The 18,109-nt window shown below is 44.5% G+C and overlaps 1 protein-coding gene across 5 annotated transcripts in view; it reads left to right on the top strand.

Moving 5' to 3' along the window:
• The window catches only part of PACSIN2 (protein kinase C and casein kinase substrate in neurons 2), a 136,649-nt gene that overhangs the window by 20,791 nt on the left and 97,749 nt on the right, over window positions 1-18,109 (top strand). Inside the window, exons 1-4 of one of the 5 annotated variants that reach the window (XM_070599689.1) lie at window positions 8,939-8,980; window positions 10,777-10,812; window positions 11,142-11,230; window positions 11,562-11,749. The exons of 2 other annotated variants lie outside the window; for them this stretch is intronic. The gene's annotated coding sequence lies outside the window, so the exon portion shown is untranslated. Of the gene's footprint in view, window positions 1-8,938; window positions 8,981-10,776; window positions 10,813-11,141; window positions 11,231-11,561; window positions 11,750-18,109 lie in introns of those variants that run through there. 2 more of the 5 variants (XM_070599688.1, XM_070599690.1) reach the window with 2 other exon arrangements.

Here is an 18,109-nt window from a genome sequence, read left to right as displayed (position 1 = left end):
GGGTCACACGGCTAGTAAGTGCAGAGGCAGGATTTGAAGCTGGATCTCTTTTGGTTTTTCCCCTATACCGTGGGGCTGGTAGGTATACCACACCCTTGAGCTCCTTGGCACAGCCCCTTCTCTCAGTGTCCAGTGGGTCTGTGCCAGGCTGCAGAGAGCAGCAAGGGCAGCCTGAGATGTGAGCATTTGGCCTCTGCTCACACACAGCTCTGTGTCGGAATGTCGGTGATGTCTGTCCTGTGTTCGTCTGAATGCTGTGATGTGCGCAGCTCCGTGCTGGTCTGTGTGTGGGGTAGAGATGTGGACACACCCCACCCAAGGGAAATGTCTTCTTTCGTTAACCAAGTATGTAGGGAGAGATGAACTCTACAGCTGTCCCAGTGGTATGAGGTGAGAGGACTGTGCGCGCAGCCAGGGAGTCAGTAGTCAGAGAAGGCTTCATGGAGGAAGTGGAGATGTTTGTATCTCTATGTGTGTGGGTGTGTGTAATTTACAAACAAGTAAATTCACTCAAGAAGTTTGGTTCACAGGGACTTTATTATATAGGCGCTGGGAGTCAACAAAGATTTTTAAGCAGAAGAATAAGGGGATATCAGATGTGGGTTTCAGGAAGGTTTTCTGGAATGGATAGAAAAGGATGGAGCTTAGATGTAGAGAGGCAAATGTTTGATGCCATAGCAACTACTCCTTCTTAGGGTCTTGGCACATGTGGTTCTCACTTCCGGGACAGTCCTTTGCCTGGCCGTCTGCTTTTCATGTTTCAGGTCAGCACCAAAGCTGCCTCCTGAATGGGCCCTCCCTGCCCACTCAGTCAGATGTTACTCCTTGTCCTGCGCTCTCTGTTGTATGTCTGAAGTCACTGTGCTCCCACATGGATCACAGTTTGTGTTACCTCCATCCCTGTGTTAGGGTGTTGCCGTCACACGAGCAGGGGCCTGTCTGTTTCCTCTCCTCTCCTCTCAGAACACTGCTGGCCTGGCGAGGCCCCGATGAGTGTGTGGAGAGAATGAGCAGTCGAGGTGTGAGATGTGAGGTGCCGTGGGATCAAGCTGGTCTGGTGGTAGCGTGTTGGAAAGGGGAGGGGGTGCCATTCCTTTTAATTTCATTTAACTAGAGTAATGCTGCCCTTGATTTGTACTTGTGGATGTTTCAGTTGAATGGCCACTGCTGTTTCCTAAATAGCTGGGATGTTGGCCAGACTTGCTGACCACTTCTGTGGCCGAGCTTTGTGCCTTACAACAGCCGCATCGTTTTGCTTAGTTTGGATTGCTTTTCCTTTTCTGTTGGGCAGGTTCTCTTTTGCCAGCTATCATTTCCCTCTTTTAAATCTCCCAGTATAGCTCCTGGTCTTCTTTGTCATGTTTCTTCCTTGTCTGATGCTTGCTTTTTCTGCGTTAATTCTGAGAAAAGGGAAATCAACTTGCGGTTGCTTGAGTGAGACTACAAGAGCAAGGGAATTGTCAATTTTGAAACTAAAGCTCGAACGTCCTGACTCTGGACGTTTCTATGGGCCAGGCTGTGGGGCTCAGTCAAGATGCCTTGATGTGAGGAAGACTAGCCCTGAGCTAACATCCGCCACCAATCCTTGTCTTTCTGCTGAGGAAGATTGGCCCTGAGCTAACATCTGTGCCCATCCTCCTCTACTTTTACATGCAGGATGCTGCCACAGCATGGCTTGATAAATGGCGCTAGGTCTGTGCCTGGGATCTGAGCTGCTGAACCCTGGGCCACCAGAGCGGAGCGCGCGAACTTAACTGCTATGCCACCAGGCTGGCCCATAGGCGTTTTATTTTTAACTTAAAAAAAATCAATGTATCTCATGTGCCAACCTTTTGTTGATCTTTTCTTTTACTTTGAATCTGCTGATCAGAATTGTCAGTTGTTTTCTTAAATAAATCACACCTATAATTTATTGTGCTTGATATTTGGTTTTGCTTGAAGAGGACTGAGAACTTGGATCCGTGAAGCAACCTGAGTTGCTAAATCCTAGATTTTTACAAATTTTCACCCAATTCTTTATACTTGTTTTACCTGTCTTACCACATCTATAATTTAGTTAAGGTTTAAAAAAATGTTTTTAATTTTAGCAACTTGTGGTTTTCACAGAAACAACTGTACAATTATATTATAGGTTTATATAGTTAAGTGTGTGTATGTATATATACACATGTATATATACATATACATACATATTTATAAATATATTTATAAATATGTAAATATATTTACACATAAACATAAATGTATAAATATAAATAAACATTTATAAATATAAATAAATGTATATTTATAAATACATATATATGTATATGTGTAATTGACATAAACAGGTTTCGAGACAAACACTTGTTTAGCACACTGGGCAATGTGTGGGTCTGTATGCCACATGTGGTCACTATGCCAAGGTAGTTTAGTAATTTAGACAGGGATTCTGCTCTCAGGAAGCTTTTAGCCTAATGGGGGCAGTGTCTGTATTTCAGTAACTATAGCACAAGTGAAAAAGTGGGAGATGCCTTCAGAGAGAGCATGTGCTCCCAGCAGGAAGGGTTCCGAGAATTCATGGAGAAGTCAGTATTGACCTGGGCCATTCATTTCTTTCTGTGTATAGTTGAATATTTTTCTGTAAGTGGAGATGGAAACAGATGTAACTATCACTGGGCCTTGGGCAGCGGTAAGAACATCTGAAGTGTTTTTGAAGTTTCTGTGTCTCAAGCCTTTGTAGAGGCGCATGGTTTCTCCTAAGTGACAAAGCTTCATAATACCCCTGTCGTCTGCTCTGCTGCAGGGGATGGGTCAAGAGGAATGGTGTTCCTTTCAGTCAGGAAACAGCGTACCAGTCATGGTTCTGTGGTCCTAAGCTAACCTGAGCATAAAAGCACATCCTTGGGAGACACTGTATGGGGTGGCCTCACAGACTCGGAGGGAACCTGAAAAGTAGCCAGGGAAGGGACGATTATTTCCAAGGGGTAGAGCACAGTTGGAATGCTGTTGCCAGAAGGAGGAGGAATGGGTGCTGGGCAAGGAACAGCACGTTCGGAAACGCTTTGTAGAGCGCCCCATGAATTGGGGTATACCTTAACCAAGGGCCAGGATGCAGCCAGGAGGTAAATACACTTTTGTATGTGTCTCAAATGTGTCTACCTGAATTTCTAGAGCCTACAAAGCATAGCATAGCATCCACAGGAACTCAAGAAATATTGTAATTCATAGAAATGCAAGAAATGTTGCTACACTGCCTCCCGAAACCCACTGTTGGTGTGGGCATGGAGCCTTCCTGTGTGTTGTCCTGTATGGTGGGTGGGTACGCTCAAGTGAGGAAAAGTATCTTCTGGGAGTGAAGATCTCAGCTTTGCAGTCAATCAGCTAGACAGAGGGTAGACTCTTGGCTCTGCCACCAGCTTGTTGTGGACCTTGTGCTCTTCTTTTGTTGTGTGTAAACAAAACTGTTTCCAATATTCTTCTTTTTCTTTTTAGATTGGCACCTGAGCTAACATCTGTTGCCAATCTTCTTTTTCTTCTTCTTCTTCTTCTCCCCAAAGGCCCCCAGTACGTAGTTGCATATTGTAGTTGTAGGTTCTTCTGGTTGTGCTATGTGGGATGCCGCCTCAGAATGGCCTGCTGAGCAGTGTCATGTCCGTGCCCAGGATCCGAACTGGTGAAACCCTGGGCCGCCGAAGCGGAGCGCATGAACTTAACCACTTGGTGACAGGGCCAGCCCCACAATATTCTTTGTTAGCTTTCTTAAAGTTGCAGGTTATTGCATTTGTTACTGTATGCTCATGCCAAGCAGAACACACGGAGGTAGTAAACCTCCAGCCCAGCACTCACATGAACAGCGTTGCCCGCCTTGGTGCCGCACAGCCTTCCACAGCTTTCTGCAGACTCTCACGGGCATCAGTGCATGTTGTAATAGAAGGAAGAACATGCTGCAGGCCTCACTCAGCAACTTGCTGTTTTCACTTCTCTTTAGCTTACCCACTCTTGAATTTAAGTTCTCTGAGAACAAAGATCTAACAGAGTGCTCTGCAAATTGTAGGTGTGGATTGTTGAGTGAGTGAATGAATGCTGTCCCCTGGATCGCTCTCCAGGTCAGTGGTTTTGGTAGTTAGGCCAGATTGAGTTCCTTCAGCCTTTCTGTAGGTCATACTTACACCAACAGTGTCTGAGTACACCCTTTTCCGGGCATTTCCACAAGCGCTGGATGTGGGTTTTTGCTAATCTGATGGGTGAAAATCGTATCCCAGTATTATTTTAATTTATGTTTTCCTGAGTACTAGTGAAGTTGAGCATCATTTCACATGTTTATTGGCCAGTGGAATTTCTTCTTCTGTGAATTCTATATTCATGTCCTTTGTCCATTTGTTCCCCCGGTTGGAATGTTTTTCTTTTCAGTTTTTGGGAACTCTTTGTATACTGGGCTCTAAATCCTTTGTTGTATGTATTGCAAATATGCCCCCTGGCTCTTGTGTCTGTAATTTATTTAGATGTCTTTTTTCCCATACAATTTAAAGGTTTTTATGTAGTTAAATATGCCTACCTGTTTCCTTATAGTGTTAGGTTTCCTCTTCCGTCTGTGGTCTAGAGAAGACTATAGACTAATTTCCTGTGTGTGTATGTATGCATGTATGTGTTTATATATATATTTGTAACATTTCTAAATTTATTTCTGAATAAAATAATAATTTGGATACAGTAGTGTGTTAAAAGATTAATTCTCCATCACCAAGTAAGGTTTATTCCAGAAGTACAAAGATAGCCTAACACAAGGAATTGTGTTGGCTGGAGGGAGTTCTGGCTCAGGGCTTAGAGCATGGTGTGTCCCAGTCCTGCCATCTGCTAACTCTGACTTTGGCCAAATTATTTAATCTTCCTGATCTTCAGTCTCCTCATCTGTAAAATTAGCAGGACAAGAATAGTATCATTGTGGAGGGTTGATGTCAGGACTAAATGGGATAATACATGCAAAGTGGTTAGAGCAGGGCTTGTGCATACTAAGTGCTCAGTTAATGTCATGCTTAACAACTCACTACATAGAATTAAAAGGAAAACCTATATTGACTAAATTAGCCAATGTTTGAAAGGCATATAAGGTAATTCAGTAGCTAATCCTAATAAAAATCTAACTAAAATGGTCATAGAAGGAATCTATATAAATACAAAAATATTTACCAGAACCCAGCAACAAGCACATTAAGTGGCCATTCAGTTAAGCTCCAGGCATGGCAGGGAGGCCTGCGTGCAGCACACATCTGTGAACCCCCAGGTGATCCTGTGGACTTGATGGGCTCCTGGGGAGAGGGGCCAGAGGAGCAGTGCTGGCAGTGTCTGTCCAGCGTGAACTGGCCCTGTGTTTCTCTTCTCTCTCTGGAGCCTGTGACTGCCTGTTCTGAGGTCTGCACTTCCCATTGGCCTTTCACCACGTAGGTGTGGCTCCTGGCCTCCCACCACAGGAACAGGAATGAATTCCTGGGGTTGGGTGGGGAAGAGGATTGTTAAAGTAACAAACCGACTCAAAATGGCCAGGGGAGCAGTTTCCTCGTAGTAGGAGGAGTACTGGGAACCAAGTGTGACATCTAGAGCCCGAGGGTCAGCAACAGGCCGGTTAACCTGGCAGACTCCGATGCTTCTGTACTCTCTGTGAGGAATTAGCTCAGTCATAATTTCTAACCTGCGCCTTCCTCTTCCACATGCAAATAAAATGAGAGAGGGAGGGAAGGCCTGAATGCTCTGAACCCTGGGTGGCTTCAGGTCAGACTGGACCTTGCAGACTGCCACGGAATGCCTTGCTGGGAGGGGGCAGATCTCAGCATTGGCCTGCTTTTGGCCTTGTGTTTATTGAATGCCTGTATCTCTTTCCTTGTGTCTTTCTTATGGCACTTTTCTTGTCTAATTCTAGTTTAGAAATGTTTTATTAGACAACTTAAAATTGATATAAACAATGGGTGATGGATATGTAAGTTTTGAAGCATAATAATGAAAACCTCAAAGCCAGCCTCCCAGCTTGAAACTGTCGTGCACCACAGCTCCTAGTGGGTGCTTCCTGCCAGGGGTAAAGGTACTCCAGGATATTTTATCATTCCGTCATTCCTTTGCTTTTTTAAAAAAAGAATACTTACACAAATATATGTATCTTTAAATTTATTGAGTTTTTATTTATGATCTTTATAAAAACGGAATCAAGTAATCTGCAAATTGCATTTTTCCTTCATTTTTACTACTGAATAATACTCCATTGTGTGCATTGTGTTTCTCCGGAGAAACAGAACCAATAGGATGTGTATATATATAGGAAGAGATCTATCTTGAGGAATTGGCTCACATGATTATGCAGACTAGCAAGCCCAAGTCTGCCATGCAGGCCAGCGGGCTCGAGCCCCAGGAAACCGATACTGCATTTCCTGTCCAGTCTGAAGGCTGGTATGTAGAGAATTCCCTCTTGGGGGAAGGTTGGTTTTTTTGTTCTATTCAGGCCTTCAACTCATCGGATCTGGGCCCACCCACTTTATGGGGAGCAATCTACTTTACCAGTTAAAACGTTAATCTTATCCCAAAACACCTTTGCAGAAACACCCAGGATAAAGTTTGGGCAAATATTTGGGCACGTCACAGCCCAATCAAGTTGACACGTAAAATTAACCACCACATGCATAGACTACAATTTGTCATTCTCCTGTCGGCAGATATTGAGGTGCTTCCATCTTTTGACCATTAGGAGCGCAGTCATGTGCCACATAACAACATTTGGTCAACAATGGACCACATATATGGTGTACGATCATGGTCCCATAAGATTAGTGCCATAAAGCCTAGAGGTGTAGTGGGCTATACCATCTCTGTTTGTGTAAGACACTCTATGATGTTTGCACAACAAGGAAATCACCTAACACCGCATTTCTCCAAATGTGTCCCTGTTGTTAAGTGACACATGACTGTACTGCAGCTATAAGCCTTCTTTATATAGTCTCCTGGTGCACTTATGCACTCATTTCTCTAAGATTTGTACTTAGGGCTAGACTTGCTGGCTCCTGGGGTCCAGTGTGCTCAACATGCAGAAATCCCAGGTGACTGTGCCAGTTTACGCTCCCATCTGCCACGTATGCAGGTTCCCACTGCCCACATCTCCCATGCTGGCTGTTGTCACACTTCTTCCTTGCACCCATCTAGTGGGTATCAAACGTTATCTCATTCTGGCTGTAATTTCCCTCTCCCTGCTCACTGAGGAGGGTGAGCATCTTTTCACATGGGTATTAGCAATTCATGGGTTCTCTTTGGTGAATGCCTGATCAAATCTTTTCCCATTTTTCTCTTGGGTTGTCTGTATTTTTCTTATTGATTTGTATTGGTTATTTATACACTCTGTATGCTAATCAACTTTTTGGTTATATGAGGTACAGATATCTCCTGGTTTGTGCCATGTCTTTTCATTATGTGGTCTTTTGTTAAACATTTTTAATTTCAATGTAGTTGACTATATTAATCTTTTCTTTTATGATAGATATTCTTAATGACTTTTTAAAGGACATTCCCTGCTTTGAGGTCATAGAGATATTCTTGTATATTTTCTTTTAACAATTTAAACTTTTGCTTTTCTCATTGAGCCTTAGTCTACCTGGAGTTGATTTTTGTAATTGGTTTTTGTGTTTGATGTGAAGTAGGAAGCCAGTTTTTCTTCCCTGTGGATGATTGATTGAGTAAGCATCACTTTTGAGACGCCCCTCTGCACCTTGGGACACCACCTCTGTCATATAGACAGTTTAGAGATATGTGTGAATCTGTTCCTTTTTTTCTTTTAAATTAAAATTTATTTTTTTATTGCGGTAAAATATACATAAAATTTTCCATTTTAACTATTTTTAAGTGTATAATTCTGTGGCATTAAGTACATTCACATTGTTGTCTAGCTGTTACCACCATCCATCTCCAGAACTTTTCCATCTTCCCAACTCAAACTCTATCCCCATTAGACAGCAACTCCCTGTTCCTTCCTCCCTCCAGCCCTGTGGGTCTGTTTCTGGTCTGTACCTGGTGAGAATACCACCAGGTGAGGCAACCTTCTCTTCCTCCATTCTGCCTTGTTTTTTGAGGGGTGGGGGTGGTGGTGAGGAAGATTGGCCCTGAGCTAACATCTATTGCCAATCTTCCTCTTTTTGCTTGAGGAAGATTGTTGCTGAGCTAACGTCTGTGCCAGTCTTCCTCTATTTTGTGTGTGGGACACCACCACAGCATGGCTTAAGCAATGTGTAGGTCTGCACCTGGAATCTGAGCCTGTGAACCCCAGGCTGTCGGTGTGCTGTGTGCGAATTTAACCACTACGTCACCAGGCCAGCACCCATTCTGCCCTTTCTTTTTCTAACATTGGCACCTGAGCTAACATCTGTTGCCAATCTTTTTTTTTTTTCTTCTTCTCTCCAAAGCCCCCTGGTACATAGTTGTATATTCTACTTGTAGGTCTTTCTGGTTGTGCTGTGTGGGATGCCACCTCAGCATGGCCTGATGAGTGGTGCTAGGTCTGTATCCAGGATCTGAACTGGTGAAACCCTGGGCCGCCAAAGCAGAGCATGTGAACTTAACAACTCAGCCGTGGGGCCAGCCCCCCCCATTCTGCCTCTGAATAGAAGTGCTTTAGTTTTATCTTCCTTATGAATAAACCACAAGAGTGGGAACTTTGTCTTAATGGATCTCTGTATCCCCTAAAAGCACTTAACTTTATGGTGAGCATATATTGGGATCTTAATAAATGCTGATAATTGAGCATTGGTACTGGGTTGGAGATAGTTAAACTCACTAAGGGTTGGACCAGTGAGAGAGTGACATGAGAGAGTCAGAATATCACCAGAAGACTGTCTTAGAACAGTGTGGTGGAGATGCTACAATGTACCCCTTATGTGGTGCAAGCCAAGTGGACTTCCTAATTCCCCCTGACCCATCTCTAGGCCCTGGCACAGCCTCCTTGATGATCAGCTGAGTCTGCAGAGCAGAGGTATGTTCTCCACGTGACGGCCTTGATTGGTCTAGGGTGGAGAGGGAAGGAAAAGAGGTGGGAGGTGCTGGTCTTCTTTTTACAGTTGAGGGAACCAAGGCTCAAGGACATTGACTTGGGATTCCAAAGCTGGTGGGCTGTGAGCTGGGGTTTGTACCAGGCTGCGAGTTGAGGCTACACTTCTATTCCTGAGACTTGGCATCTGCACCCGAGCCACGCATGCCCAGGGCTGAGGCTGCCATTTTTGTCGTGGGTTTTTTTCCTTTCTTTCAGCATGTGCTACACCCCTAGGTGCTAAGGAAACCAGGGCAATGAGGCGTGATGGGAAGGGAGTAGGGGACAGGCACAGGCCTAAGATTGGATGGAGTACAGCAAGCTGCTTCTGTGGCAGCTCAGAGAGGGGAGCAGCCTACCCCACTGGGTGTCTGGGGAAGGGGGCCATGCCTGGCACTGGTGTGGGGCTTGCCAAACCTAGCAGAGCACAGGCACATGGCCCGAGAATTTGCTCTCACACTTCGCAACTGTCAAATGTATAAATTCCAAGGCATATTTGGAGAGTTTCTAGTTTAATAAAACATTCAAGAAGTAAGTGGAAAAAGCATATGTGGCCTTTTTCTCAGTGTGAAGTTAAGGATGAAGCCCCACTGGAGGGCTGTTGAGCAATGACACTATTGTACAGAGTCCTAGTTGCATGATTCAGAGCAGTGGGGAAATTTTGACCTGCATTTTGCAAGACACTCTTCAATTACTGGATAAGTAGGAATAATGAAGTTGCTCAGCAGGCCTTGCCTCATCGGTGAGAAACATGGCAGATTCTGTCATTTTCAAACTGTTGTTCTGGAGAAGAAGTACAATCTTTTTCAGTTTGTCTCCTTTTTTTTTTTTTTTGAGGAAGATTAGCCCTGAGCTAACTGCTGCCAATCCTCCTCTTTTTTCCGAGGAAGACTGGCCTTGAGCTAACATCCATACCCATCCTTCTCCACTTTATACGTGGGACGCCTACCACAGCCTGGCTTGCCGTGCGGTGCCATGTCCGCACCCAGGATCCGAACCGGCGGACCCCAGGCCGTCAAAGCAGAATGTGCGCACTTAACCGCTGTGCCACTGGGCCGCCCCCCAGCAGTGATGTTTTTAAAATAATCTTAAAAAAAAAAAAGACAGGATTGGCAGCAGTTAGCTCAGGGCTAATCTTCCTCAAAAAAAAAGAAAAATCACTGCTGGTTTTCTTAGTCTTCCAGTAATTCTGTTTCAGGGCATTTTGGGCAGGAATATTTCATACAAATTCTTCTTTGGGCTGACATTCAAGTGCAAGACATGTTTGCTCCAGCACGCATGCAGCCGGGCTACTCTGTTGAAGGTGCTTGCTTCTGCCTTGACCCCAGCCACAAGAGGCGTCTTCAGTCCAGTTCACCGTGAATTAAATCCCCACATGCTGGTCATAACTCAAAGATCCAGGGGTGTGCTTTTATTTCTGGAATTGTGTCCTGTTTCGAATGTAGGAAGGTACTCTTACAAAGAAGCGCATACGAAGCTATTTACAAGCATGAGTGGATTCTTAGTCACTGTGAGGCAGGAGGCTCAGCAGTTCTAAGCGTGGTCTCCAGGCCAGAAAGACCAAAGGCAGAATTCTGCTTGTGCTGTTTCCAGCCCCTCCCTGTACTGAGCTGCAGCTTCAGGTTTCCTCGAGCACAGTTCTCACCACAGTTCGTCTTTTCTCCAGATATATAAGAAACGATTTTTTAAAAATGAATTATCCTATGGCGGTTTGTAATACCTCCTCCTTTTATTGTTTTCAGCTTAATGTGGACCTGCAGACTCTGAGAAATTGCTGAGTGAGTGAAGAGAGGTGCTGTGAGCGTGGGCTGGAGGGGAGAGGTCTGTAGAGAGGGTGGGCAGCTTAGGGTGGTGCAGGGAGACCGGTCCGCGCCTGACCAACACTGCGGGGGTGGGGTGGGGTGGGGAGACCAGGCAGGGGCAGCCTCGTGGTTTGGAGGTCACTTCTGTCTGTCAGCACAGTTCATTACCACAGGCAGATGCTCCGTGTTCTGCAGTGCACTGCCGGTGATCACCTTGTGTGGCCTTTAGTTTACAGAGGGCCCTGCCTTCATGTCAAGATGCTTACTTTCTTTGAGATTTTTAACAAATTGTTTTATTTCTTTAGGCTTTGTCTTCCCTGGCTGAATTTTAAAATGAAGACCACATTGTCACTGATTCCTTCTTGTGAAGGATATGATGAATATTCGTTATACAGTTAAGAATTTTATATTATTATTTCTATAGTAAACTTTTTTTGGGAAGAATTTTAGATATATAGAAAAGTTGCAAAGAAAATACAGATTTCCCATGTACCTCTCACCCAGTTTCCCCTAATGTTAACATCTTATATAACCACAGCACATTTGTCAAAACTAAGAAATTAACATTGGTACTAAACTGTAGGCTTTACTTGGGTCTCACCAGTTTTTCCACTGAGATCCTGTCTGTTCCAGGATCCTGTCCAGGATATTGCATTGTGTTTAGTCGTTGTGTCTCCTTAGTCTCCTCTGATCTGAGACGGTTTCTGTCTTTCCTTATGTTTCAGGACCTTGACAGTTTCGAAGAGTGCTAGTTGGATACTTTGTGGGATGTCCCTCAATTTGGGTTTGCCTGATGTTTTTCACATTATTAGACTGGGCTTTTGAGTTTTGGGGAAGAATACCACAGAGGTGCGGGGCCCTCCTCGTTGCATCGTATCAGAGAGCACAGTGACATCAGCCTGACTTTTCCCTGGTGAGCTTTAACCTTGCAAGCTTCGTATTTTTATTCCTTGGTTTTCTACATAGAGAACAGGGGTTTTGGCTCCCCATAAGGTTGCTGGTCCCTTCAGCCAGGACCCCTGCTCTGCTTGCTTTGTGCCTCTTCCCAGCGTGAGGACTCTCATGCTGTGACCTGCCAGGTCATGTAAAGACACACTGGGGTCGCATGATTCTGTGAGCATTTAAGAACTTTCACAATACAGGTGAAACAAGATTGGCCATGTGCTGATAATTATTGAAACTATGGGTCGTTATTCTAGTCTCTGTACTTTTTATGTTTGACATTTTCTGTAGAAGATAAAGAGAAAAACATTTCCAATCTACAGATATATATCCCAGGTTGTCTTGATAGTGTAGGTGTTATGATGTTGTTTGTTGCCAGAGTTGTTCGGGCTGTTACTCATCTTAAACGTATCTGGTTTTTCCTCAGGGCCTCCATAGGAAGAAAAACTTGCATCTAAACCAATGTTAAGCAGTGCTGCTAATAACCATGTAATAATAATATTCCTTTGCATCTTTGAGGAGGAAAAATCGTTGGTGTGGCATCAGAAGAGAATTCCAATTAAAGGGAGTTAACACCTTAGTTGGAATACATTTATGGAACAGAAAGAATATCTTTACTATTTATTGTCATGTTAATTTGTTGGAAAAAACATCTGAATCTAACAAATTTGGACACGGCCTGTTTCTTATAGTATGTGCGGTATTTTGAGATTACAAACTGTAAGTCTGGTCTTTCACTGAATGTAGGAGAGACATACTGATAGCATTTGAGGATCCTAGTCCACCCTCCTGAACCCGAGGCGCTTTCTGATAGGCGGAGGATTGGGAGTGGATTGTGAACCAGTGTACAGGATAATGAGCACAAAGGGACCCAGGATCTGGGAAAGCTTGCTCTGTCTTTGTGTCCCCACCATTAACCTGCAGACACACAATCACAGCATTATGAGTTGTAAAAGCACACACTGTCATGAATATAATAGGGATGCTTGGAGATGTCACATTTTAGTGAGGTCAGGAGGTCACATTTAAGGAGAGTTTATAAACTCAGCTGTTTATAAAATGTCCCCCGCCCTACTCCAAGTGTGCTCTTTTGACCTGTCACAGGCCTTCATAACTGCTTTGCATGTTTTTGTTAATGTATGGGTTTAGTGGTCACCCAGCTCTGCGGGTCTTGTGGCTGTCAGGGGCCCTGGGATCTCTGTCCCCTCTTAGGAAAGGGGCTGTTTGGCTACCGACTCCCCCTTCTCAGGGTTATCATCACGAGGAGGTGCGAGCTGTGAGCAGCCTGAGAAGTCTCCCTTCCTGAGTGTGGAGGGCGCTGGGCATGGGGCCGTCCATCCAGCGCAGTGAGACTTGCTTGTTCACCAGAATGTCTCCCTGAGACCCGCCTCTGCATGGAATTCACTCGTGCCGTGTCGAGGTTTTAAAGAACCTCCACACCGTGAAGGAGACTGCTGGTCTGAGGCCGAGCCAGCACCTGCTGCTTTTGGATGCAGCTGGAGAGGCTTGCTCTTCCTGGGACGTGTGTTTCTTTTTAGAAAGGCTTCGTTAAATCCCAGACTTTATGGAGTGAATGTGTGGAGCAGCCAGGAACCACGTTGCTTCTCTTCCTCACATTAAATGTTGCACAATTGGTGAAGCCAGCTGCAGGGGGTGACGTGCCTCCTTCTGGAGGATGAGCCAGGCTTTGGTTGATAGCAGCTTGATCCAGGGTTTATCCAAAAGTCCCAGGTGGGGGTTTGCCTGTGACCTCCTTGTTTCTGTCAGTTCACGAGGACTTCTGAGTGTTGTGGTCTGGCCCCGCTCTGCGCAGCAGTGGGGCTGTTGACAGCCCTTCCACCTTCCTGGGTGTCATCTGTCCAGGTTTAAAAACTTATAAGGGAACTCAGTTTATTCCTTCATTATAAAACAGCCCCACAGCCCTTCCACACTCTGCCTCGGTGTCATCTGTCCAGGTTTAAAAACTTATAAAGGAACTCAGTTTATTCCTTCATTATAAAATTAATACATGCACTTTGTAAAATACAAATACAGATATTCAGAAGAAGAGAATCACCGTGGACCCTTTGATGTACACTTTTCCAGATCATTATATTCAAACACATGCAGGCGTGATTTTTAGAGACAAATGGGATCATATTATTTAACCTGTTTTGTAACCTGTCCCTCTTTAGCTTAGTTTCACACATGGGAGATACCTGTCCCTTGTCTCTTCTGCATCTTAAGCTGGGTCACCTGTCATAAATGCAAAGTGACCATTGCCAGGCTGAGCGCCTTGCTTCCTCCCTATGACTCCTGCCAGGTTGCTTGCAGTGTGTCTACAAACAGCACACCTGACCTTCCAAGCGGGAGCCTGAGAGTCATTCAGGACTTGGCACTCTCTGGTGCTCAGCCCCATTGGCCTCTTGGCAAAGTCCCCTCACTTTCTTTTCCTTCATGAGACCTTCTGCACCAGCCTCTCCATATCTGTACTTTGCTCCTTGTGGTCATTATGGGTTCTGACAGTCACTTCTATTTGCATTGTTGTGGCATTGATTCATTGATTTTCTGACTTTTATCGATTGCCTGCTCTCTGAATTTCCTAGCAGTTAACTTTATGCTGCTGCCCCCTAAGTAGGTTTCAACCCTACCCTTAGAGAGGTCCCTTTGACCCTTCTATGCCTCTCGTTGTGCTCAACATCATTGGGAGCTTCCAGTTCTGTCGTCAGGAGGTGATCACAAAGGCTACCGTTTAAAAACGCGCTGTGTTAGGTTATTTCACTTAATCTTCCCAAGCCCCAAGTTGGTTACTGAGGCTGTCTTCATGGTACAGGTAGAAGCAGCAGACACTTAGAGACTTGCCGAGGCCCTGCCTCTGTCGCTGCTGCTCCTCTCTGTCACTGTTGCTCGGCCCCGCTCAGCTCTGCTTTCCCATGCAGACGTCTGTAGAGGGTCCTGTCGGGGACCAGCCTCTAATGGTTATCCGGCCTCTGTCCTCACACGGCAGGATCTGGTCCCATGCCAAAGTATGACTGGGAACATTGTATTAAAAGATTAAGTATGGTAGACTTCAATTTTAAATGGTAAAAGTAGAAGAAAAACATAAAATTTGTGAAACGAGCTACACTTTTAAGTTTGTAGTTGATATTCTATTTATAATCATATTTCAGACCGAGAATGGAAACTTTTAGAGGTTAGAAACCATCTCTTTTAAATTGACTTTATATAACATTCAGCAGTGCTTATAGGTTTCAGATTAATTCATTTATTAAACACTTAATGTATACTTATTACATGCCAAATTGAACTTCAGTACTGAAAATCTTGAATGAGGGTTCAGATGTTTTCTGTTTCTGGGCACATAGGCATTCTTGATCCTTTCCCATCTTTTTTTTTTTTTTTTTTTTTTTTTTTAAGATTTTTTATTTTTTCCTTTTTCTCCCCAAAGCCCCCCCGGTACATAGTTGTGTATTCTTCGTTGTGGGTTCTTCTAGTTGTGGCATGCGGGACGCTGCCTCAGCGTGGTCTGACGAGCAGTGCCATGTCCGCGCCCAGGATTCGAACCAACGAAACACTGGGCCGCCTGCAGCGGAGCGCGCGAACGTAACCACTCGGCCACGGGGCCAGCCCCGATCCTTTCCCATCTTTCTCATCTTCTTTTTCCCTAGCGTTTGTCCAAAATGGAGAAGGAGAAAGAGAAGGTAATGGTAGCATTCTGGAATGCTTGGGATCACGATTCCGTTTATTTACATATTTATACCCCTCTTGGTTTCACAAAGGATTTGAGTTGGTTGTTTGTGACTACAAAAAATAAAAGGTGGCAGAACTGAATTCTTTTTTTGCCATCCCCAAAGCAGCAACAATAAAATAGATGTTTAGTTCTGTTAAGGACCTCAGAGATCCCCCAAAGCTCTCTTCTGCCTCATGGTGTGTTTGTGGGCCCAAGACGCGCTCCACAGTCAGAGGGAACCAGGTATAGCAGCTCCATGCACTGCCCCCACTGTGTGACCATGGGCAAGCCGCTTCCCCTGAGCTGTAATTTTCTCATCTGAAGATGGGGGCAATTCTCCCACCTTGTAGGGTGATCATGAGTTATAGAGTCATTGTATGTAAAAATCCTGGTACATGTGTGTAAAATGTCATAAAATAGTCCTGAATTGTGTCATCTGTTTGCAGGGTTTCTAAACACCAGTTCGTGATGGTATTTTTACTGCCATGTGGCCAAAATATCAACAGTGTAATTATTCTTTACAAAGCTAAAGATATTTAGTTTGAAGCTTTTTATTTATTCTGAAGTTGTATGACCTGCTTTTTAGTGTTAACATGTCTTTTAAAAAATTATTAAAATGCCTTTGAAATGAAATAACGGGAGGTGGTAGGGTTTTTTCTTCTTTTGATGTCTCTAGTGGTCAAAATAAAGCTGGCAGCCTTGTGTTGGGCACTTCTCCTGCCCACTGGTCAGTAAAGTTGGGAGCTTCTATCTGGTGCCCTTTTCTGCCTTGGAGGAGAAGGAAGCCACAGTCAGAGAGGGGAGGTGACAGCCAAAGGTGCAGAGTGACACAACCCCTTATTACCTGACTCAGCTCAGGACCCATCTTTCCTGGGAAGTTTTCTTACGTCTCTTCCTGGCCCCCTGCCCCCACCCCGCCTTCAGGGCTCCTGGCTTAGGTCTGTTGACATACTACTTGTCACACTGTCAGTCGTCTGGGTGCTTCTCTGTCTACCCTGCTAGACTCTAAGCTGCTTAGGGGCAAGTGTGGTGAATTATTTAGCTTGTAATTTCTGGAGCCTAGCATAGAGAGGGTACATATAAATAAATGAGGGGAAAAAATCACACCAATAAACTTCCAGTAAGGCATTAACATAGCATATCTCCTGAAAATACCCAGCAACTCAGCACAAACCTTGCTCACCACTCCTTTTGAATTCAGACCTTCCTTCTGGGATCATTTTCCATTTTCAGTGTGTTGCCCAAAGAAGGCTGAAGCTGTTCCCAGGACTCGGGGAGCTGTGTGACGTCTTAACCACCAAGCTATTGTGTTAGAAGTCCAGGTGTTACTTCTCATGATGGCATTTTATAAAATACATGAGAAAAAAAATTAACATGTTTTTTCTATCACATTGGTGCTTTGAAGTTTTTCTCAGTTGGGCTTTCTGCTTTAATTAGGCTGGCTTCATTTTGCTCCTCCGCCCCCCAGCTTTGGGCAAGTGCCAGAGAAACAAAGACGCTTATATAAAGGGTTTTAACTTTTTTTCACTTTGCCGAAGATAGAACTGCTACTTAGCTCAGCTTGTCCTGCCACCTTCTTCTTTGATAGAGAGTGTTAGAAACTTGGCTTGGCTTGTTCCTTTTTCCGTCTGTATGTGGGAAGAGTAAAGGCAAGATGGTTGTGTTTATGTCCTGGTTCATGAAAAATATGGAAGGTAGGACTTGAACATAGCCAGTACCCTCTCCCCCAACTAAAGAAAAAAGATCAACCTATCAGAATGTTTTTATATAACCTATTTATGAATATGGTAGGCTTCTAGAATTTAAGATTTGCTTATCATTTGAAAAAAAAGACAAGCTAATACCTGTAATTATTGTATTAGATTTTACTTGTTTACTGTGGAACAGCCATTGAAACCTGTCCCGGAAAGCTGCCATTTCTAAGTTGCTGACTGGCCTCATCATGCCTTTTACTGCAGTGATAGTGGAGAACTGAGTTCACCTGGTTAGAAGGTGGACTGTTCCGGTTCATCAGAATCACTTGTGTGTTAGAGGAGCAATTATTGTAAGAATTGGGACCCAATAGAATACGCTTAGTGCTGACATTACACGGAGCTTGTTTTGGTGTTTGAATTGGAGGCACCTTGCGGTGAGGTTCCTCGTGCGCGTCAGTCGCCATCGCAGCCAGCCAATGCCCATGCTGCGAGCCCGTGCTGCTGCGAGCGGGAGAAAGTTGTTATTCAAGTTCCGCGATGGCTTTTCTTCCTTCTTTCTTTCTTCCTCTGCACTCTCCCCATCTTCCTCCTCCTTCCCTCTGCCTCCCCTCCCCTCCTTCTCTTTATTGAGATATTAATTTACATACAACGGAATGCACACATTTAGAGGCTTTGACAAACAGATATGCCTGTGTAGCCACTGTCCCAGTCAAGACATAGAACATTTCTGTCACTCTCAAAAGTTTCCTGTGCCCCTATGCAGTCAGTCCCCCACCCCACCCCCTGGCCCAGGCAAACATCAATCTGTCATATAGATTAATTTGGCCTGTTTAGAGTTTGATATGAATGGAGACAGTGTCTGTGCTCTTTCGGCATCTGGCATCTTTTCCTCACCATGATGCTTTTGGGACTCGCCCATGTTGCATCT

The sequence above is a fragment of the Equus przewalskii genome, chromosome 29, assembly GCF_037783145.1.
Source record: "Equus przewalskii isolate Varuska chromosome 29, EquPr2, whole genome shotgun sequence".
Lineage (NCBI taxonomy): Eukaryota > Metazoa > Chordata > Mammalia > Perissodactyla > Equidae > Equus > Equus przewalskii.
Note: the sequence above shows the minus strand (reverse complement) of the source record. Positions and strands in the feature narration are given on the sequence as shown.